This window comes from Pinus tabuliformis, chromosome 8, assembly GCF_031772625.1.
Source record: "Pinus tabuliformis cultivar Carrire ecotype Pingquan chromosome 8, CPIR1, whole genome shotgun sequence".
NCBI lineage: Eukaryota > Viridiplantae > Streptophyta > Pinopsida > Pinales > Pinaceae > Pinus > Pinus tabuliformis.
In genome coordinates this window covers 1,421,515,008-1,421,538,997 of record NC_142294.1, presented here as the reverse complement: position 1 = coordinate 1,421,538,997, position 23,990 = coordinate 1,421,515,008, and positions in this window count along the sequence as shown.

Sequence of the window (23,990 nt, the reverse complement as noted above, 5' to 3'; positions counted from 1 at the left end):
GAAGAACCACCTGCTGATGACCATGACCAGGAAACAAAGCAAGACTTGGCTGCTACTGACTCAACAATTGATACACAAGAGCCACCTGCCGATGAGCAAAGTGTAGATACCCAGGATACTGCACAAATTATAGCTGCTACAGAAGAACTAGCCACTCAGTTGGTTGATATGCAAAATTCGCATGTTCAAGGGGATATAGCTGTTACAGAACTAGCTGATGGCCCAACAAGTATCACACAAGAACCACCTGCTGGAGATATAAATAATGAAGCTGCCACCAAACAACCATCCTCCCATCCACTTGAACCAACTACAGAGACTGCAATTGCTATAGAAGGCCCGGTCATGTTAGCTTCCCTTCAACAAGAGAATGAGTTTCTGAAAGCCGAGATTTAGGCTTATAAGCAGGAGCTAATAATAGCAAGCAAAGCTTATGAAAAAGAACTTAATCTCTATACTTTAGCTCAGGTAGCATCTGCAGCCGAGAAAAGTGCAGATAAGGATCGGTATGATGAATACATGTGCAGTCAATGTGGTGACCTCTATTCTCGAGCTGGTTATAAGGTAATCGAAGTCCCATTCCCTGGACCCACTCTTGCATTTACTCCAGTTGTAGTAAAAAAGGAACGCCCTACTGTTACACAAGAACCAGCAGGGCCTTCAAAGATTTCTGAAGAAGAGGAGAAACCGCAAATACCCCGGCCTACCTTAGTTGTTAAAGCTAAAAATCTTGCACCAAAGTCTGCAAAGACGGTATTTACCCAGATTGAACCTCCGTGTGCAAAGATTGTCTTTACTCAGACCCTAAGCATTAAAGAACTCAGGAATATATGGAAGAAAGAATATGCCCTGTCGCAAGAAAAGGCATTGCAGGAACATAAATCATTATGGCAGAATCATGTATATAGAAATTGGGAAGTCATGGAACAGTTCCATGCACAGCAGAAGGAACATAAAAAGTTAAAAACTAGATTGTCTCTTCTCTTTGAGTTAGTTCAAAGACCTCTGGCTACTAGGAAACCATCCTTTAATTATTCTGTGTTCCTAGCATAATGCCTAACATTCCTTTAGGTAAAAGCAGTCAGAGATGGACGACCTCACGAAGTGTCTACACCGCAGCAGTTTATTGAAACCTTTGCAGCAATGTCAGTTAGTGAACGGAATCTCTTATGTGAACTCTACCTCCATAATGAGGCCATGTCGGGAGATAGAAAGCTTAATTTGATTCCTGTGGCTGGTGACATTCAAATTAGAGCCTTGGTCTCTTTTATGGCCAATCAGCTCACGTGGCAAAATGCTTTTCTTTCAGCAAAACATAACGAAGAAAATCGCCTTCTGTGGATCCGAGCTGAACCACAGAATGTTGTCGTTTTCATTGCTGAACATCAGTGAGTTATAAGAGAACCAGGAATGACTGAGCATATCAGGGAATTACAGGCAGTAGTGTTAGAAGAATGTCAACAGTATGTCAAAAAGAAAGGACCTATTTCCATACAGGCAAACAATTTGTTCTGGGAACATTGCCCTAAGGAGAGAAGGGAGTACCATCCCTTTAACCCTCTTAATCTTCATATAGCAATTTCACGAGTGTCTAATTATGTTAAATGTGTTCAACAGTGTGGCGAAAAATGGTTGGGTTATCATTTTCATTTCCCGCTTCTTTGGTTGCCAGTACAGCAATATAAGGCCTACTTCAAGGTGTCCAAAAAGGAGGATCTTGCAGCATGGTAGAGATTACAGAGTGTCCAGGGTTTCAGAGATTCCACTGATAGCACCTTCTATACTTACTGTATAAGTAATTTGCACTGTACAACCTAGTACTTCGATTCAGACTCAGAGTACATGTTGCATGGGGACATGCAACTACTTCAGTTGGGGGGGGATGGTAGGACCTCATATTGTCCCTTTTTGACCATACATTTTGCTATGATATCATCCTTTTCAACTTACATTTGAAAGCCTTTGTTAGTATTTTAACCCTTATCTCAAAGGTATGTAATGATTCTTCTCATCACTATACATTTAATTATTTAACATATAATCACGACATCTTCATAGTTAATCTTTGAATTATTAAGTGTTGAACAGTTAAAGAATGATGTGTAGCCCGCAAACAGTAAAAACATCATGCAAATCGTGATGCTGAAACAATTAATATTTGCTTTCTAAATTTGACAGTAGCAAAGGAACTAGAACTGATCACCGAGGAAGCTGTTACACTGGATGTAACGCTTATAAACTAAAGACAGCATTACTGTAACAACATTTTGTTGACAGGGAATTGATTTCCCTATTTTTGTATAATGGGTTAAATAATGTAAATCTTTTGTAATATATGTCTCCTCTTTATAAAGAGGAGACATCTACATTAGAAGGGGATGAACAGACTGTGGAAAAAGGCTTAGCTGAAGGAACAGGACTGGAATTCTTTTTGTAATATGACATATTGATGGATGAATAAAATTTTGTTCTGAACATCTTTTTCTAGTTCTTGTTTCCTGGGGAATCTTGTGAGAAGGACAGGGCCCACCTTCATCACAAGATTCACCCATTATATTTCTGCAGTGTGTCAAGTGTGTCTTTTATTCATGCCTTGTTAACAAGTACTATTTCCTGAATATTGTTTATAATACCTTTTGTTGAAACTCTGTTTCTTTCTCAATTGATTGTTGTGTTATTCAAATTTAATTCATGAGTGTTTCACTGGTGATTAAGTTACAGAGTGAATTGGCAAGCTAGTTGATCAGAGGTAGGTGCTGGAGATTCCCGCTTTGGGAATAGGGTCCTGACTCTCTGTTACAACACAGCCATTGTTTTCTTTGCAGATTGACTTCTTTTCATTATATGATTCTTTGAATAAGAATTCTTTAGTTATCTGCAATAGAGTGTAATTGTTGTAATACAGAGTGGAGCTTCAATTTTTTAATTTAAGGCGTGATTCATTTGTACTACAACTTTTTTTGATTTTAAAATTGAGTGCATATAGTATGCAGTTGCCTTTGAAATAACAAGACTTCCCTGGGTTGACAATTAATGTCGCACTTTGTTGTTTAATTCAATAAGCAATTAAAGTGACCAACATAGGTGTTGCCATTATTCAAAAGTTGCAACAAAATCCTAGTATATCAGATACATTTATCTGGAAAAATGATTCATTATGGTACAAATATCACTTTTATCTCTGTAAGAATTCGCAACTCAAACAAAAGATTATTTTTGAATCGCAAACCTCCCCCTTAGGAGGGCACTCAAGATTTTTAAAAACTTACCACAGGGCTAAGAAGGAATTTTTTGGGGATGGCCTTAAATCTAATATTTAAAATTTTGTAGCATAATGTTTGGTTTGCCAATAAAATAAAGTTGAAACAATTAAGAACTCGAGTTTGTTACAACATGTATCCATTCCAAGTCATCATTAGGAGGAGGTTGCAATGGATATTATCACAGATTTACCCAATTTTGAAGGAAAGAGTATCATCATAGTGGTAGTTTTTGTACTTACAAAGTATGCACACTTTTGTGCATTATCTTATCGTTTTAAAGCCAATACATTTTCTATTGCATTTACGGAAACAATTCAACAGCTACATGGAAACCGAAATATTATTGTAAGTGATAGAGATCCCATTTTCACTGGAAATTTTTGGACGGAATTATTTTTTTGTATTGGTACTCAATTTCTCATAGCTCATGTTATCACCCTCAATCTGATAGGCAAATAGAGATAGTGAACAAATGTTTGGAAGGATTTTGGTGCTTTGTATATTATAAAAAACACAATGGGTCAAATGGTTGCCTTTGGCTAAATGGTGGTATAAAACTTGCTTCCATATTGCAACAAAAATGATGCCATTTATGGCACTTTATGGATATCATCCATCATCCATAACATCATCTTGAAGAGAAAATTCTAATATTCAAGCAGTGGAAGATCACATTGAGCATCAAAAACAAGTTCTCCATCTCTTAAAGGATAACCTCAATCGGACGCAAAATCGAATGAAACAATAGGAATATCAACATTGCAGTGAAACAAGTTTTGATGTAGGTGATTGAGTTTTTTTGTGGCTACAACCATACAAAAAAATGTCGCTCAAGCAAGCTAAGAAGGATAATAAATTATCACCAAAGTGTTGAGGATGGAGCATGATTGTTTAGAGGTCTTTGTTTCAGCCGGATGTATACCCCAGGAAGTTTGTACACCCCTCCACACAGGGGGGTGTGGGGGTTACTTGTCCCCCCCGCGGGGGTCCGGGGGGGCCGATTCCCCCCTGTTGGGAGGTCTGAGAACCAGCGGTACCCCGGCAGGGGTTTGGGGGCAATGCCCCCGAAGCTAAAAACAGATGTAAAATTGCCTTGTAAAAGTATAGTAATTTCTAGTCAATCTAGGTCGTTCATTAGGTGGATTATCTGATGGTAGAACTTATGTTTAGTTTAGGGTTTCTTTCCCTAAAAGGAAACCCCTCTCTTTCTATGAGGGCATTGTATTGAGTCTGTGTAATTTATGTGTATTCTCCAAGCAAGAAGCAGTGAGGTGAGACTGTGTGAGAAAACAGAGGATATTACAGCGGATCTACGATAGGTTGTGTCTCTTCATTTTGATGGATAATAGAAAGGAAGGACTGGTTGTTCGGGGTGGACATAGCCCAAACTGGGTGAACCACGTATTTCTTTGTCTCTTTTGTTTTATGTGTTTTCTGTGTTTATATTTCTGCAATATTTTATGTGTTCCATTGCTCCGTAATATATAATTTTCTAACAACTGGTATCAGAGCCGAAGGTCTATTTGGCTGATAAACTCGCATGAAAGAAGGGTTCCTCGTTCAAGGGGGAGCAATGGTGGAAGATGGTAAGTTTAGGGTTGAGAAATTTAACGGCCAAAACTTCTCGCTGTGGAAGATGCAGATGGAAGATTATCTGTATCAGAAAGATCTATACCTACCATTGGGCAGAAAAAAAAGATGCCGACAGGTATGACAAAGGAAGAATGGAACCTTCTCGATAGAAAAGGCACTCGGAATAGTACGGTTGTGCCTTGCAGCATCAGATGCCTTCAACATTTCAAAGGAAACAACGACAGAGGTATAAAGCTAGACTTGTGGTGAAGGGGTTTGCACAGAAGAAAGGTATTGATTTTGATGAAATATTTTCTCTTCTTATTAAAATGACTTCAATCAGAACTATTTTAAGTCTAGTAGCAGTTGAAGATTTTCATCTTGACCAGTTAGATGTAAAGATCACCTTTCTCCATGGGGATTTTGGGGAAGAGATATATATGCAACAGCCACAAGGATATGAGGTGAAAGGGAAGGAGAAACTAGTGTGCAAGTTGAAGAAGAGCTTGTATGGCTTAAAACAGGCTCTAAGGCAGTGGTATCTAAAATTTGACAAGTTTATGTCTGAAAAAGGTTATACTAGATGTCACTCTAATCATTGTGTTTATCTGAAAAAGAAAATTGATGGCAGCTATATTATATTGTTATTGTATGTAGATGACATGCTTGTTGCAGGGTCTAGCATGCAGGAAATAAATGTGCTCAAAAGAAAATTGGCAAATTCATTTGCAATGAAGGATTTGGGAGGTGCAAAACAAATCCTTGGTATGAGAATCACTAGAGACAGGAAAAATCGCAAATTAACATTGTGTCAGAATGAGTACATACAAAAGGTGTTGAAAAGATTTAATATGCACAATGCAAAACCAATTAGTACATCTTTTGCTAGCCATTTCAAACTTAGTAAGGAAATATGCCCAAAGACCCAAAAAGACATGGATTATATGTCTAAAGTTCCATATGCATCAGCACTTGGAAGCTTAATGTATGCAATGGTCTGCACAAGGCCTGATATTACACATGCAGTGGGAGTTGTAAGCGGGTACATGAAAAATCCAGGAAAGGAACATTGGATAGCAGTGAAATGGATTCTCAAATATTTGAAAGGTACCAAAAATCAAGCATTATGCTTTAGTGGTTCAAACATTTCCCTATAGGGATATGTTGATGCAGATATCACAGGTGACAGAGATAAAAGGAGGAGCACTAAAGGATATTTATTTACTATTGGTGGAATAGCTGTCAGTTTGGTTTCAAAAATCCAAAGTGTTGTTGCACTTTCAACAACAAAAGCAGAGTATGTTGCTGCTACGGAGGCTAGTAAAGAAATGATTTGGTTACAAAGGTTTATGGGTGAATTGGGTAAGGATCATGATATGGGCACGTTATACAATGATAGCCAAAGTTCCATTCATCTTGAAAAGAACTCAACATTTCATTCTAGGACCAAACACATATAGCTCAAGTACCATTTCATACGATCAGTGTTGGAAGATGGAGAATTGAAGCTGGAAAAGATACACTCTAGCCAGAATCCTACAGATATGCTAACAAAAGTTGTAACCTAGGAGAAACTGAGAATATGCTCAATTTAAATTAGTCTTCAAGGATGACGATGAAGATGAGAAACAACCAGGTCTAAAGAGGAGTCATTGTCCAGCCAATGAAGCAGCAGTGGATTTGCTACAATCATTCTCCAAGTGGGAGATTGTTGAGTATGGAGCATGATTGTTTAGAGGTCTTTGTTTCAGCTGGATGTATACCCTAGGAAGTTTGTACACCCCTCCATGTAGGGGGGTGTGGGGGTGGACTTGTCCCGCCTGTGGGGGTCTGATCCCCCCCACCTGGGGGGTTCGGGGGCAACGCCCCCGAAGCTAGAAACAGATGTAAAATTTCCTTGTAAAAGTATAGTAATTTCTAGTCAATCTGGGCCGTTCATTAGGCGGATGATCTAATGGTAGATCTTATGTTTAGTTTAGGGTTTCTTGCCCTAGAAGGCAACCCCTCTCTTTGTATGAGCGCATTGTATTGAGTCTATGTAATATATGTGTATTCTCTGAGTGAGAAGCAGTGAGGTGACACTATGAGAGAAAACAAAGGATATTACAGTGGATTTGTTGTAGGTTGTGTCTCTTCATTTTGATGGATAATAGAAAGGAAGGACTGGCTATTTGGGGTGGACGTAGCCCAAACTGGGTGAACCACATATATCTGTGTCTCTCTTGTTTTATGTGTTTTATGTTTTTATATTTCTCTAATATTTTATGTGTTCCATTGCTCCGTAATATATAATTTTCTAACACCAAGTACTATGGTCCTTACAAGGTGTTGCAAAAGATTGGTACTATGGCATACAAATTGGAGTTTCCAACATCTTCCCAAGTACACTTAGTTTTCCATGTTTCATGCTTAAAGAAGGTTCTCAGTGACAAGCTCCTAATTCAAACATTATTTCCAAAACTTGACAAAGAAGGAAAAATCATAATGGATCCTGAAGAAGGCACATAAATAAGAACCCGACAACTACAGAATCAATCAATTTCAGAGTATCTCATTAAGTGGAAGAACTTACCCACTAAAGATTCCACATGGGAGGATGAGCATTTTATACAAAAGCATCCATAACTACTCAAGCATTGAGGAAAACACTTTTTTGAAGTAGAAGGGCATGTTAGATCACTATAATACTAGTGTAGCCCCCTTATTGTTATTATTAGTGTATCCCCTTATTGTTATTGTTGTGCCCATGTGGCCCCATATTGTTATTTTTGTGCCCTTACATTATTATTGTTTTGTAGGATTTGATTATATTGTCACCCCTTAGACTCCTATATATACCAAGGAGGTATTGTCATTTGTATCATCCAACAATTGTTCATTTATGTAATGTAAAGGAGGTTTCCCCATCGAAGAGGATAATTTTCAAGTTTTTGATCTATCTTTTCTTCTATTTTTTGAGATGGTTGCATAACATGTTATAGGGAGACATTTATGAATTTGTTAGACCCTTCAAGATGTTAATAAACATGCTACTCCTAGAGGCACCTTCAGAGAAAATAAGAAACCATTTTTATTCCACAGATATGTTGTAGCCATGAGAAACATTATTCAAGCTAAACCATGCACTTTTGAAGAAGATGTGAAGGCTCAAGTGTGGAAAGATGCAATGGATGAAGAATATGAGTCCATCATTCATAATTATGTATGGGAAGTGGTTCCAAGACCACAAGGTAAATCTATTATGTCTTCTAAATGGTTGTATAAAATTAAACATGGTGTTTATGGTAGTATTAAAAAAAATATAAAGTTAGATTTGTGACGAGAATGTTCTCTCAAAAAGAGGGAATAAACTATGATGAAATCCTTGCACATGTTGCCTGTTATAAAAGAATCTAATATATTGTGGCTCTAGCTACTAGCAAATGATGGTCCCTTCACTAAATGGATGTGAAGACTATTATTTTTCATGGCTTCCTCAAGGAACAAGTATTTCTAGGTAAACCACAAGGCTTTGAAGTACATGAATGGAGAACACATGTGTGTAGGCTGAAGAAAGCCCTCTATGGTTTGAAGCAAGCTCCAAGATCTTGGTATGCCCACATTGATATCTTCTTGATGAAGCTTGGCCTTACTATAAGTAACGTTGATCCAAATATTTACTTCAAGACAATCCAAGGTATTCCTTTTTTATTTTGGTATTATATGTTGATGATTTACTTCTAACTAGGTTTAACAGGGAGTTAGCTTCTTAATTTGAAATGAAATATCTTCATTTGATGCACTACTTTTTGGGTCTTTAAGTATGGCAAGAACCTGGTGATATTTTCCTTTCTCAAGGAAAATATGTTGTCAAGTTGCTTGAAATATTTGGTATGATAGAATGTAAATCCATGAATTCTCCAATGGATATGAACTTCAAGAAGCTATGTGGTGAAATTGCAAGTCTCAATTTTGAAAATCCTTCTTATTATTGCCAACTAATTGGGGCACTCATTTTCTTCATGAATACTAAACCAAACATATATTTTATGGTCAATTCTCTAAGCCAATATATGATTAAACCATCTCATGCACACTAGATTGCTGCAAATTAAGCATGTAAAAAGATACTTGCAAGGGACCATTAATCTGCAATTGAAATATGTTGTTGGTGATATATGACTACATGGATACTCATATGTTGATCGGGTTGGTAAATATACTAATAGAAAAAAACATCTAGGTGTTTCTTCAACTTAAGATCTACCATGATATCCTAGATGAGCAAGAAGCAAAAGTTTGTAGTCCTTAGCACGACTGAAGTTGAGTACATTGCTGCTAGAATGGCTATTTGTGAGGCAGTATGGCTAAGAAAGCTCTTTGGAGAGTCGTTTAATCATGTTTTGGACACAACAATAATTTACTGTGATAATAAGAGTGGTATTTGACTTGAAAAAAATCATGTGTTCCATGACAAGTTCAACCATATTGAGATCAAATATCACTATATCTAGGATATGGTGTAGAGAAGATAAGTAAGAATCCATCATATAGTGATTGATGACAAAATCACCGACATTCTTACCAAGCCTTTTCTAAAAGGAAAGTTCTTGGTTTTTAGAGATCATGTTGGACTAATAGATGTGGCCCTTCCTAGAGAGGGTGGTTATGGATAATGAGTCTCGGATGTGTGAGATCCTTGTCATGTGTTGACAAGTGGACCCCCCCAAGCAATGATGAGCCTTGGGTGTGCGAGATCATTATCATTTGTTGACAAGTGGATCCCCCCAAAGTAGTGATGAGCCTTGGATGTGTGATATCCTTGTCATGTGTTGACAAGTGAATCCCCCCAAGCAAATATGAACCTTGGATGTGTGAGAACATTTTCATGTGCTGACAAGTGGAACCCCCCCAAGCACATATGATACTTGGTTCTGTGATATCCTTGTCATGTGTTGACAAGTGGATCCCCCCAGCAGATATGAGCCTTGGTTGTGCGAGAAACTTGTCATGTGTTGACAAGTGGACCCCCCAATCAGAGATGATACTTGGTTGTGCAAGACCCTTGACAACTGGTTATCCCCCCAAGAAGAGATGAGACTTAGTTGTGTGAGATCATTTTCAAGTGGTCTATCTCCCAAAGAAGAGATGAGACTTGGTTGTGTGAGATCCTTATGATATGTTGGCAAGTGGAAATCCCCTCAAGTGAATATGGGGTGATGGATGAATATACCCTATCATGATACTTCTTCATGAGAATGAGACATCATTGTTTCAAATGATATAGAGTAGACATGAACAGAGATGAGCAAAGAAAGAAGAGATATTTATTACAGAAAGAAATTCCTCCCTAACTGAGAGAGAGTGTTGAAAATTGGCAGCTCAGTGATGAATTTCTAAAAAATAGAAAGTTTAAAAATAGAGAGTCTAAAATTATTACTTTCCAAAAATAGTAAATCACCTTGCATCAATTGGTAATCAAGTATTGTTTATGGAGAATCCCTTATGATCATCAATCAATCCAAATAGTTCAATTTCGACTTAATCATAAATATTATCATTAATACTATTATTATTATTATTATTATTATTATGATACTATTATATTATTATTAAAAATAAATTCAAGTCACTCAATCATGGATCTCAATAATGTTCTCTTACACTCTCATTAAAGCATGTCATAAAATATTCCTCTTACACGCTCTTTAATGTATATGTTATATTCTCTCCTTTATGGCATAAGTTACTAAGACATGCATTTCTCTCCTTAATAGCAGGAGTTACACTCCCTAATTGGCATATGTTACTATTCCACTTGGCATGCGAGTTACTTCTCCCTTACGACATGGATTCGTTGCTCCTTCGATATATATGTGCCTCATTATTTCTCCCCTCACTACTTGTGCATACTGAAAGAACAATTCAAACATGAGAGAGAGTTGGAGAGAGTTGAAGAAGATTGTGAGAAAAAGACTTGGAGAGTAAGAGCAGAAATTGGTGAGCCAAGGTTGATTCAGTGCTTTAGTGTTTTAGTGTTGATTCAATGGAATGGAAGGTTGATTCAATGTGCGAATATGTTGTTGCTACCAATTATCTTCATGTTATATCTTATTCATATTTGGGTGAACTTATGCATTCTCTTGACCTCTCATTGTACTTTGTATCTCTCTTGAACAACTGATTTCTAATAGAATAATTTGGTTCAGATTTCCCCTTGTGGATTTTTCCCTAGTCATTGGACCTAAATTGTTTGTATCTCATTTTGTTCTTGGTTGTACTCTATTGAGTACTTGATCTATGTTTTATTTACAATTTCTTATCTAATATTGCAGCATAAAAAAGTTTTGTCATGAGTGATTGTTACAACATAGAATGCCATCATTTCAACAACCAGCCTTGCTTTTTGTTCATAGAGATCACCATTAGAAAACTCCCATAGAAATTTTTGGGGAGAGATCATTCTTGAAAGGATAGAGAAAAGGGACCTTCCTTTAGGAGATTCATAGGGTCCATATCACTATCAAATCCATTTAGTTTGTCTAGGATTATTTTGTGACTCTTTTCATCAAGAACTAAAGAGAATTCTTTCTTCCCAACATCCATTGTTCATATTCTTTGACTCCTTTGTTTTCACATTGTAACTAATGATATTACTTATATTTCATTGCTTTATTCATGCTTTTATGTATTTTTCTTACAAATCATTTTCTTGCTAATTCTATGCAAGGAACAATAGCTTTGTAATAGAGTGGACTTTGGTATATCCATGATCCAAAAGACACACAACACTATCAAAAAATTTTGCTCTAAGGAGGGCAGATGACAAGTCGACCTTGTGGAGCTATTCATTTTAATGCTTCTTAATTATTAATGGCTCCTTCCCAAACCATATATATAGATGCATTTCTAGTTCACGCATTTAAAGATAGTTAATCTCTTGCCAAAAATTAGATTTGATGGTGAGAGTCAAATATCTACATATGAACATGCTTTTCAGTTTATTCAAAATTGTATTTCTCATATTATTGTGCATAAAGGTGTCATGTGTATGTTGTTAACTCATACTTTTGAAGGTCACATTAAAATCTAGTGTCATACATTTTCGGCTGCCTCATTTTATCCATTGGAAGAATTTAATATAGATGACTTTTTATTTACATTTGAAATTTGTGATTGTGATAAACTTGTAATGAATTGAATGACCTTAGGAAGAAACCAGATGAATTGTTATAAAAACTTTCTATTAGGTTTATGCATATTTTTTATAGATTTCCATTGAAATATATTTCCTATATTATTGATCATCTCAACATCTTATTCTTCTTTCAAATGAGCATGATCATTTTATAGATGATGAATAGCAATCATGCATTGATTATTGTTTACTTGTTGATTTAGATTCATATGAAAATCATGAGCATTGCAAATTTGTGGTTAAATAAGCAATGATGGGATTTTTCTTCACTTTTAGTGATATGAATCAAGGAGAGTATGTAATTTCAAAGGAAGTATGTGTAACCTCTATTCAACTTATTCCACCTACATTTTATATTGATGAAAAATATAACTCTTGTATAGAGAGTTCAAATTTAAGAATCTGTGAGGAAATGGAGTAGGAATTTTTTTCTCACAAATGAATAAAGTTGTGATGTTCTTGAGAACATGAGAGTTACCTTGGATATTAAATAAACTAAATTAAACATTTCTAATCATTATTTTCATTGATCTATGAACTACCATGGATATTCCACTCGATAGATCATCACAACAGATCTAATAAAATTATACTTAAAATATGAAATCTATATTATGAGGGTTAATTTCGCCTTACACTTTTCGGTTCATTAATTTTTCTATTCTGTTTATTCATGTACTAGATAAAATACATAGAAAACAAAGAACAATGACAAAAAACTCACAAACCACAATGAACACAAGATATGACCTAGGAAACCCTTTTGGGAGAAAACCCAACTATAAGGTGATGTTGTTATGCTCTCTCATTTTTTGAATGGAAATGGATGCAAGTAAAAATGAGTGAGACTTGTGGTCCATGGGTTGCTCTAGTTTGAAAACCCTCTATTTTCTCTTTCTCTAACCACTCCTTGCTACTATATTCATCTATGTGTTGGGTCAATTAATTGTTATAAAGGTCAGCTAACTACAACATATTAAATTATCAACATGAGGATTCATCTGGTTATTTCAAGGTTGTCTACAAAGTATATGTAAGAGATGGTTCTGAAACTAATGCTAACTAATTCTCTAACAACAAATAAATTAACTAGAACGAAAGAATCAATTGGTAACTTGAAGCATGCATTCCGAATATCTATCTTTTAGGAAAACTGTAATCTCTAAAAATCATTCAAGGGCATTGAATTTTGATCACTCTTAACAAGAAACAAGAAGAGAATATATAAAATGTTAAGTTGTTACTTAGGAAACAACAATTGCAAAAATAAAGGAGAATTAAGGGAAAACCACATTCATGAAACAAAAAAGAATAAATAGCAAGAGGAAAAGAAAAACTAATATTAAAGAACCAACAATTAAGAGATTACCTCTGGGAAACAACAGTAAAGCAACAACAATTACAAATAAAATTCTAAAGCAACAATATCTGTGAATCAATATCATGATTATCAATATTATTTTTACTCAAAGGAAACACACGATTTATAACTAATATAACAAATAAATGATTGATGAAAGAAGATAAATTGTGGACTTAATAATACAAATGAAGATAAAGCCTCATATAGGAGTGGGTCTGAACTACTGGAGTCATATTTCCTTATAGAAAATATTAGAATAACGGATTAATTCTCAATAGTGAAAAAATTGGATTATATTATGAAAATGATTACAGTCATCGCTTTTTAACAAGTCTATCATATGTATGAAAAATTTACAAAAGCTGTTTTTCGAGACACGTGCCCTTTGTCTTTATATTGCAGTCAAGGGATATAAAAATGGTAAATCTTTTAACAAAGAGTAATCTTACGAATCTAAAGATTCTTTGGATGCTCATTTTTAGTTACAAAATATTCTTAATATCACCCAAGCAAGAAAATCAATGGCTTTGTCCCTAACATATTTACTTAGATAAGAGTCAGCCTCACTTGATCTACCACAGTTGGTTGGAAACAACATCATATTATCTTGATTTCACCATGGATAGTCTAGAAACAAGATCAAGTATTGGTTGCCCCTCACAAAATCGCTATTCATAGTGAAGATTCAACCATGAATAAGTAGCACTTTTGTAATAAAAATAACACATCTAGAAGGAAAAATAATAAAACTAAATTAATTCCTTCTAAGTCCTATATTATACCAATTAATATGTCATAAATATGAACAAAAGACAAAATAACAATATTAAAATTAAGGAATAGGATAAAGAAATCATGACAATTGTGAGGCCTAATATCACCCCCCAATTTACCTTTTTTCATGTCCTCATTCAAATAAATAATTAACATGTAAGGAAGTTAAGGAGTAGGCTCGATAAGGTTCTTCTCCTCTAAGCCTGATCCACTTCTATTTTTGATTTTTTGAAAAGCCACATACTTACCTGCCTCTAACAATTCATAATGAAACTTATAGTAAGGTTGAGGACACCAAATCATACTGAATTTTTCTATGCATCCCATCTAATTGATTCCTTATTCTAATACAATATTAACATAATCATGCACTCTGGAAATAACTTGCTAAAAATTGTATAGGCCAAAAGGTTCCATTTTTTTAATTTCTATAGATGACACTTGCCATATCATTTTAGCTCTGTCGATAGCCTCATCCTTTATGTCTTCTAGTTGTTCCCATCCTAAGTGTAATATTGTGTTATGAATTTTCTCAAGTGAGGAGATAACACTAGGCTTCTCTATAAAGGAATTATAGCGGAGAAGTATAGCAAAGGGATTCTTTGGTTCACCTCTAATCGAGAGATCAATATTATGTTCTCTTCGCTGAAAGGTGTGATAAGATTTCCTCCACTTTATTGATTCTATGAAAATGGTATAAAATCTTGAAGTTGGACATCTCCAATGAATGGAATAATATTTTCATTTAAATGTTCTCCGGAAAGGAGGTTATGCATGTAGAGTTCACATAGGAGATACCTTGCTTTCTCATCCTGCTTATGAAAACAATGAAGAAGTCCAACACACTGGTGAATACATAAGGTTGGCTATATTATATAGCCTTAACCTTAAGCATAAAATATTGTTCAGTTAGGAATAAAGGATAATTACGCGTTGGAGATATACATGTCAAGATATCTGAAAAATAGAACAAATTTCATCCTTTTTCTATGTGAACTTACGAATACATTCCTACAATACCTGAATTTTCTTCTTGGTAGCTCTTATCTTTTCATTTGTTTCACCTTTTTATTATTATTAATGCCTAAAAATTGGAGAAGCTTCTAATATTCCCCTTGAGGCATTGTTTCCCCTCGATATTTAGCTATAGTCTCTTTATGCTTTGTTAGGGTTTGTTTCAACACCCTTGTTATAACATCTATAATTAATGGAGTGTAAGGAGGTACAACATCAGTTTGTGCTCCTCCTCTAATAATAGTAGGTACAATATCATTCTAGGTCTCATCTTCAATGAAAATAGGTGCAGGATCAAATTTAGCTTCTGCTTCTCTAGAGACAGGTGCAAAGTCAATTTCAATTCCTGCTTCAATAGAAACAAGTGCAAGATTAATATGAACTCTCCTTCAATTGAAACAAGTGAAAGATCAACCTAAGTTTCTACATTTTGGACCTTAAACACTTTCTTCCCACCACAACTCTCATAAAAATATCTACTATTTTGTAACGATTTCCTTAACTATTGTACTTCCCTTTGTAACCTATCATTTTCTTTCCTTAGTGTAATAACTTCCTTGAGAATTTTACCTTTTATTTTATTCTTCATAGCTATTGTACCTGTAGATTTTTTAGTAAAGTTTCTGGCCAAAATTGTTGAAGTAGTAGTAGGAGAGACAAAAGTTGTTACTTCATAATATTTTACAGTAGTCTTTTGGGCATAATCAACTGATAGAGTATCAATAGGTGAGTTACAAGCTTCCATTTACACCCTGTCAATCAAAGGTTTTTAGGAAACATTAACTGGAATATCAATCTGAAGTCCACTTGTGATGGTTAAAGGAGAAACATTAAGCACTTGGATTACATCAATCAATTCATTAGATGGAAATTGTGGAGCCATATCTTCTAGAGAATAGGGTTCTAATATGGTGGCATCAAAATGCATGGAGTTCTCTTAAGTTAAAATAATTTCAGAATCAACGAATGGCTCTAAAATGGGAGTGTTTGGGGATCCCACAAAAGGAGTGGTTGTTAGGTAATTAGGTGAAGCATATCGATTAGAATCAAGAGGGATACCTATATAAGTTGTAGGCTCTATTGTGGTGGATTTTGGTTCCCCTAGGATCACTATTTCTAATAAATTTTCTAATCCTTCCAATGCTTGAGCTGCCTCTATTTCCTGTTCTTCCTGGATTTGATTCATTTATTCTCTAGCTAATGAATCATGATCCATATTTTCTTCAGCGATTTTCTATTGTGTTCCTTCCGTATTAGAAATTTCTTCAATAAAAGTTTCTTTAGCGGATTACTCAGGTGGGTTTATGAAACTTTGTCCCTGATCTTCTCCTCTTTTTGGGGAAATAAGCCAAAAAGAATGCCACTTATTTTTTTCTCTACTAAGTTTTTGAGGAGTCGGAATTTCAATTTGAAAATCTTCTTTTGAGATGTCTCGTGTAATAGAGGTTTCATTTTGTTTGGTTTCATTTCCTTTCTCTACTTTGTCATTATAAGTTAAAGTGTTTCCAGGCGTTTCAACTGTTCCTTCACTTCCTAAGTGAATTTATTTTTCATCCTTAGGGTTTCCTAAAAATCCTTCCCAACTATGTTGTATTTTATTGAAACTCCTCAAAACTAGCAATTTAATGAGCCTATGATGGCTGACAAATATAAATTGATCTTTAGACCTTCTTAATCTACCAACAGTTTCATGTAAAAGCAAATGCAGAAAATAAGGAAGATTCAAGACTACCTTCTGTCTCAAATATGCCATTAGCTTAAGATGGCGACCTTGAACTACATTATACCTTCTATAACAAGTGATTTATCATTGAATAATTCCTGCTAGCTCGTTCCAATGTTCTAGAAGTGAATTGGTGTTATACCCTTTTCCTTTCTTACTAGCTCTTCCCCTGGATTGGAAAATAAAAGGGACGCATTTTGTAATGAGGTATGTACTTTGTACCATTTCTCTCCTTCTGACGAGAGGCTTGTTACTTATACTACTATTTATTCATTGACCTACATCTGTACATTCTTTACCATTGTTACCCGTTCATTCAAGTGAAAATTCATTGGCAAATCCTTGTAAACATCCAAAATAGTCTAGCCATCATGCCTGATTCAAAATACTACATGCTTCTTTTTTGGCTTGCAATTGGGTTGGTTCGTGGTGCTTTGAATGACCTCCCATGATTATTCATTTAGCAAGAAACAACTGCAAATGGAAACAGCATAGCTCAACTTAAAATATGGTGACAACATTGCACAGAGTATGGGAATTTGGTGAAATTCAAGTCATAACATGCAACAAACACCTTCTCACCCCCAATTTAATTTGAAGGTCACTCGCAGTTGTTAATCATCTTAATGAATTGAGAAGATTGTTTCATAACTGAAAGATAAAGTCACATTGATTAATCATGATAAATAATCATAAAAAATGGTTTCATAAGACAAGAAAGGTTTGGAACATGCCAAATAATCATTAGGTTGACCATCCAACCATAAAATGTATTAATGACATTGTTACAATAACCAAAACATCAATGTCAAAATAAACAAAATCCATGGGAAGATGACGATTTAAAAAAACAACAGATGGTTGGAAACTATGTTTAGTTAAGAAATACCATATACATAAAAATAACAAGAGTTAATAGGAAAGATGATGAAAAATGCTAGATTTTCGAATGTCCCATAGTCTCTATCATTGATATGTAGAATTAACATTAGTTCTCATTAACAATCAACATCATCACTTTATAGGAGTTATTTTAATAGTACCTTGTGGTATATTTTTGAAAATCTAACGGTTTTCCTTTATTGATTATTTATTTTGAGGAGAAAAGATAGCTAAATAAATTGTAGAGTTTAAGTTAAATTTAGTACCATAGGCATGTTCATTACTGCCAACAGGAATCCATAGCCTCGACAGTGTTTCCTTTTAACCCATTGATATGCTAGTGTCCCATCTATTAGAAATGAATTCATAGCTATATTTTTTTTTTAATTTTTCTTAAATGTCTAAGGAAGGTCATTGTTTTGGTGTGGTGACCAATTAATAACAATTCCATTCATGGGAACTAATAAAGCAAACAATTCATCTCTTGATGTGACCTAATTTCTTCAAAAGAGCCATAGAATTGCTTAAAAATTGGAGTAGAAAGATGGCTCCTTAGGTGGTGATAGAAGGAATGTATAATGAGTACTTTATGAATTTCTTACAAAATTAGGGAATTAATTATTTTAGGAGATCCAAAGATCCATATAATAAAATCATCTTAAAATAAATTCTCCATTTTAAAGTAAATTCTCATATGAGAAACATTAAACAAACTAGTTATCCAACCATCATATTGAAAAGAGTCTTAAAATGTTCCTTATCCCAAAAAAATTAAAGATATTTGCAAACAAATCATAAGTAAAATCCACATCTAAGGAAAAAGTAACTAAGTCTAAGGAAACAACAGTTGTGACTATGGCAACAACAACTAAGGAAACAACAATTGTGGAAGTGAAGTTGTGAGTAAGGAAACAACAACTGTGAAAATGGTGTTATGAGTATGGAAACAAAAACTGTGAAAACGGTGTTGTGACTAAGGAAATAGAAACTGTCAAAATGGCATTGTAAGGAAAAAACAATTGTGAAAACAATGTTGTGACTTAGGCAAAAGTGATTGCAACAACATCGTAACAACAACATTTTCAAAAATGATTGCAATGTTTTCCAAAGTAAAGAAAAATGATACACACCATAAGAAAATAGAGAATATCTACATTACATACATAGTAATGAAGGATTTCAAAGAATATTTACCTGATCATAGCCATGGGGACATGCCCCCACTCGACTACAACCTGCAACTTTGCATCATTATTGATTTCATGAAGAAATGACTCTTTTGTAAGTGTTTGATGGTACAGGAAAAGTCGGTGACCATTAAAAAGAAAAGAAATGCCAAAATAGTTAAATGTAGTAAGGCATATATTCCCATTATCATAAACTTCACTAACTTCATAAGGACCCAACCACCTCGTTTGAATCTTACCTAGGAAGTCCTGGAATCTGGAATCATATCACAATGCCCAATATCCCTCTTGAAAGGTATTCATTTTAATCAAATGATCGTGCCACTTAGCTCTTTGTTGTTGAATTGTATGTTGGAGAGAACAAAGGAACATTTCATCCATTCACTAAGTTGTTGAAGGAATTTTTTTGTGCTTTTGAAAGGTCCAGATCAACTTCATGAGTAGTTATAATAGTCTTAACTTCAAATTCAATCGGAAAAATAAGATCATTACCAAAAATAAACTAATAAGGTGAAAAGTCGGTAGTATTGTGCCCAGTTGTCTAATAAGCCCACAAGGCTTCAAAGACTTTAGAGGCCCAGCCCCGATGATTCGTATATACTTTCTTAGTCAGGATTCCTTTCAAGACTTTATTTGTCATTTCCACTTAATAATTTTCTTGTGGATGGTAGGGTGACGTAATTTTGTGCTTGATGTGATACTATTGCATGGTTGCAAATATTTTATGGGCTATGAATTTTCATCCTCCGTTGATTACAAGTTCTCGAGGAAGGCCATTTCGAATAAATAATTCAAATAAAAAGTTGGCGACCACCTCTTTTGTGGCTCTTGAGACACATACCACCTCAACCCATTTTGCTACATAGTATGTACAAACTAAAATGTATGATTTTTGGTTTGAACGCGGACTAATGGGACCTACGAAGTCCATTTACCATAATTTGAATGGTTCCAATACAAGTTGTGATTGGAGATTCATTTCATCATACTAAATGGGATTCCCCATCTTTTGAAAACAATCGCAACTCTAGACATATTTCTTAGGGCCTTTGAATATTGTTAACAAAAATCGACCATTTACAATATTTTATCCCCATTCCTGCAATCAGAAAAATGATCTCCATAGGGTTCATCATGACAAGTCTTGAGGATGTCATAGATCTCATCCTCCCTAATGTATCTACGAACTTGGAGATATGCTCCTGTATGAAAGAGATAGCCATTTATCCATGAGAATTAAGCACTTTGATGAATAATGTGCTTCTTTTCTCAGGGTAATAAATGTGATTTTGGTTTCCCAATTACAAAGTAGTTTGCAACGTCAGTATACCATAGTGTTTTCATAGTTATGGAAAACAAATGTTCATCTGGGAAACAATCTTCCACTGGTGAGGAATCAGAGTTGGGTGTAATTCTAGTCAAGAAATTTGGAACATGGTTGTCCTTTCCCAAACGGTTTTTTATAGTGATGTAAAATTCTTGTAACAAACTTAACCAACGAGTTACTTTGCCATTGGTGAAAGCTTTATTAGCCAAATATCAAATAGCAGAATAATTGGTATGAAATAAAACAGGATAGCCTATTATATAATGACAAAATTTGTTTATAGCATATAGAATAGCCAAAAATTCTTTTTCTGTCACAATGTAATTTAGTTCTACATGTGTTACATTTTTGTTGATATAATAAATTGGATAAGGTTTCTTATCCTCTTCCTGTCCCATAACTACCCCTATTTTCGTATCAGATGCATCTAATGATATATGGAATGGCAAGCTCCAATCTTGTCCCTATAGCACAGTTTTTGTTGACACTAGTTTCTTCAACACTACAAAAGCAATATCACACTTATCATTCCATTCGAACTCCACATGTCCAGTTAATGCATATAACGACGTTGCGTTTTTTGAAAAATGTGCTATAAAACGATGATAGTATCCAACATAACCAAGGAAGCTACATACCTCTATTGGTATATGAGGAACAGGAAGTTTAAGGGTTATCTCGATTTTAGTCAGATCTACTTGAATACCTATAGTAGAAATAAAGTACCCCAAAACCTCACCTTTCGTCACCAGTATATGGAATTTTTAATTACTAAGGCATATTTTTGTAGCTATGCATATTACAAGAACCTTTTCCAAATTATCCAATGCTTCATAGAATTCATTACAATAAGGAGTAAAATCATCCATATAAATCTCAAGTCCATCATTAATTAGATCAAAAAATATACTCAGAATTGCTCTCTGAAAAGTGGTTGGTGCATTGCAAAGCCCGAATGGTAAGAATCTATATGCAAATGTTCACCATGGCCATGTGAACATAGTTTTTCCTTGATCCTATCGAACAATCTGAATTTGATTGTATCCACTGAATCCATCTAGGAAGGAAAAATATTTCTTCACAACAAGTGTATCAAGGACTTGGTCTACAAACGGAAGAGGAAAATGGTCTTTCTGTGTGGACTTATTTAGTTCTCCGTAATCTACAGAAATCCTCTATTTTCCATTTTTTATAGGGACTACAACCAATGGTGAACCCATTGGCTATCAGATATAGGGTATATAAAGTTGGCATCAAGTACTTTTTGGAGTTCTTGTTTGATTATGTCCCTAATATGTGGATTCAATCTCCTTTGTGGTTGATGAATAGCGCAAGCATTTTTTTCAATCTAGATTTTGTTCATACATAATTGTGGATCAATACCTTCCATGTCTATGTATCCTAGGAAAAGGCTAGTTTGTATTTTTTAAGGATTTGTATCAGTTTCTCACATTGAAGGTTATCAAGACTGGCATTAATGTTCAACGTTTTTCATGACTCAATTTCTACTAGAATATTGATATGGACTATTGTTGTAGGTATGTGATCATTGTTTTGATCTTCCATTGGATCACCTTGGGATTCATTATCAATTACGCCTTTCAACATTTGACATGTTGGATGTCCTACATTGGAGGGCTCACTAAAAAAACCATTAATTATGTCATCCTCGGTCTGTCTCTTGAAAACAGAGCCTTGTCAATAGTAATAGGAGAAAATCATCTACCTTCTCTGTTCTCAGGAGGAAGCCACTTAGGATTTTCAGATGGTACGCTAGTTTTAACAGGTGGATATAGAATAAGGTTCATAATGGAAGTTTCTTTGGCAATAGTCATGCTACCGGTCTGAAACCCAATGTACATATTAGCATTGGCAAGGCATGGCCTACCCAATATAAGAGGGTGTCCTTCTAGCTTATTTTTAGGATTAAGGACCAGAAAATCTACTATATACTCCCAGGAATACACATAAATGATAATATCATCCAGCATTCCTCATAGCTTTATCACAGATCTGTTCGCTAACTCCAGCATTGTTGGGGTTGTTTTCAATGTGTTTATTCTAAGGAGGGCATAAATTTCATGTGTTATGATGTTTATAGTGGCTCCTAAGTCCATTAAAGTATTTGGAAAGCTGAGGCCTTGAATCTGAGCAGTATCCATAGGGTTTTGAGGTCATCGTACTTAATTGGTATCTTCCTTCCTAAGATAGGTCAGAAAGTTTTCTGATGACATGGACTATAAGAGGGTCCTTTGGCTTTCTTCCAGAAGTCTTGAAACATAAATATTTGATATTTTTAGTGTAAATAGGTATGTCCCTAATAGCCTAGAGGAGAGGAAATTTAATACACAAGTTTCGTAATTCCCCTACAAGATCAAATTCAGGATATGTAGATAGTATTGCTATAGCCAATGTCTTTGGAAACGAAGGATAACCATCTATAACTTTACTAGGTTTTTTTATTTTTAGTCAGTTTACCTACTGATTATGTTACATTGATGATCATGGCCAAAGGGAGTTTTTCTAGCTGATGTTGCTCTTTGGAAGAATTTTCATCTTCTGATTGCTCTAAGTTCCTTGGGGGGTCCTTTAGAAAAATGGTCTGCCCAGATATTAAGTGGAGCTCGTTACATTCTAAGGAAGGAGGACAACAGTCAGAAGTGTCAAGGATTTCTAGAAGTTACACATGCCTATTATTTGGATTTGGATTTGGCTGTGCAGGTAGTTGACGATATAACGAAGGTGAAGAGTTAGGAGGTAACTGAAGTGGTGGTTATAAAGGTTGTAGTGATGGTTGTGATTGAGGCAGCATACCCAATGATTGATTGATAGGTCTAGAGGGGCACTCCCAATTTTGGTACCACATTAGCCCTTGAGTAGGTTGGTTTGACCATTGTGAGGGATACAAATTGCTTTGCGAATTCTGCCATGGTGGCACATAATATTATCGGTTCATCCAAGAAGGTCCAGGAAACGATTGATTTAACCAAAGTGATGGGGGATATGGTTGAGGTTTCTAGGAAATATTGGAATGATTTTGACCCTACCAAGTTAGTCAAGGAAACCATTGTTAATTATATTGTCGAGGAGAAAACATGGAAGGGTCCTAAACTATACCTATATGGTATGTTTTCCACTTTTGTTGTTGTGTTATGAAATATTCAAGTTCTGGCTCTTCTTCATCTTCCTTAAATATAACCTTCAATCTAATAAGAGAGGGACAATCATCAGTTGAGTGTTTGTTAGTATAGATAACATAGATCTCAACTATATCTAGTGGGCATTCCCTATGACCATGCTTTTGTCGACAATGAAGGCATAAAATTGCAAATTCTATTTCTACTTCAGCCCACTTTTGCTTCACCTACAAGATGTCCAATTGTGTAGTCATTTTTATTAATATATTAGTTTTAAAATATTTAAACAGATTACCAATTTTTGCATGGGTGACTCCTCCACCTGTAGTTCTATTGGTTCTTCTAAGAGGATCGTGACTTCTAAGCTTAGTCCTTCAACTCTAACGCGAACATCTGACACACAATTTCACAATATCATCATACTCTTCTTTATAAATATCACCTTGCCCCATTAGGATAATTTTTTATATCCATTCGTCCTTCATTCCTATACTTAAGGAAGTTTTCATCACTTCTTTAGGTAAAGTGGTGTATGGTGATCTTTGCAAGTTATACAGGAAACTCTCTATAT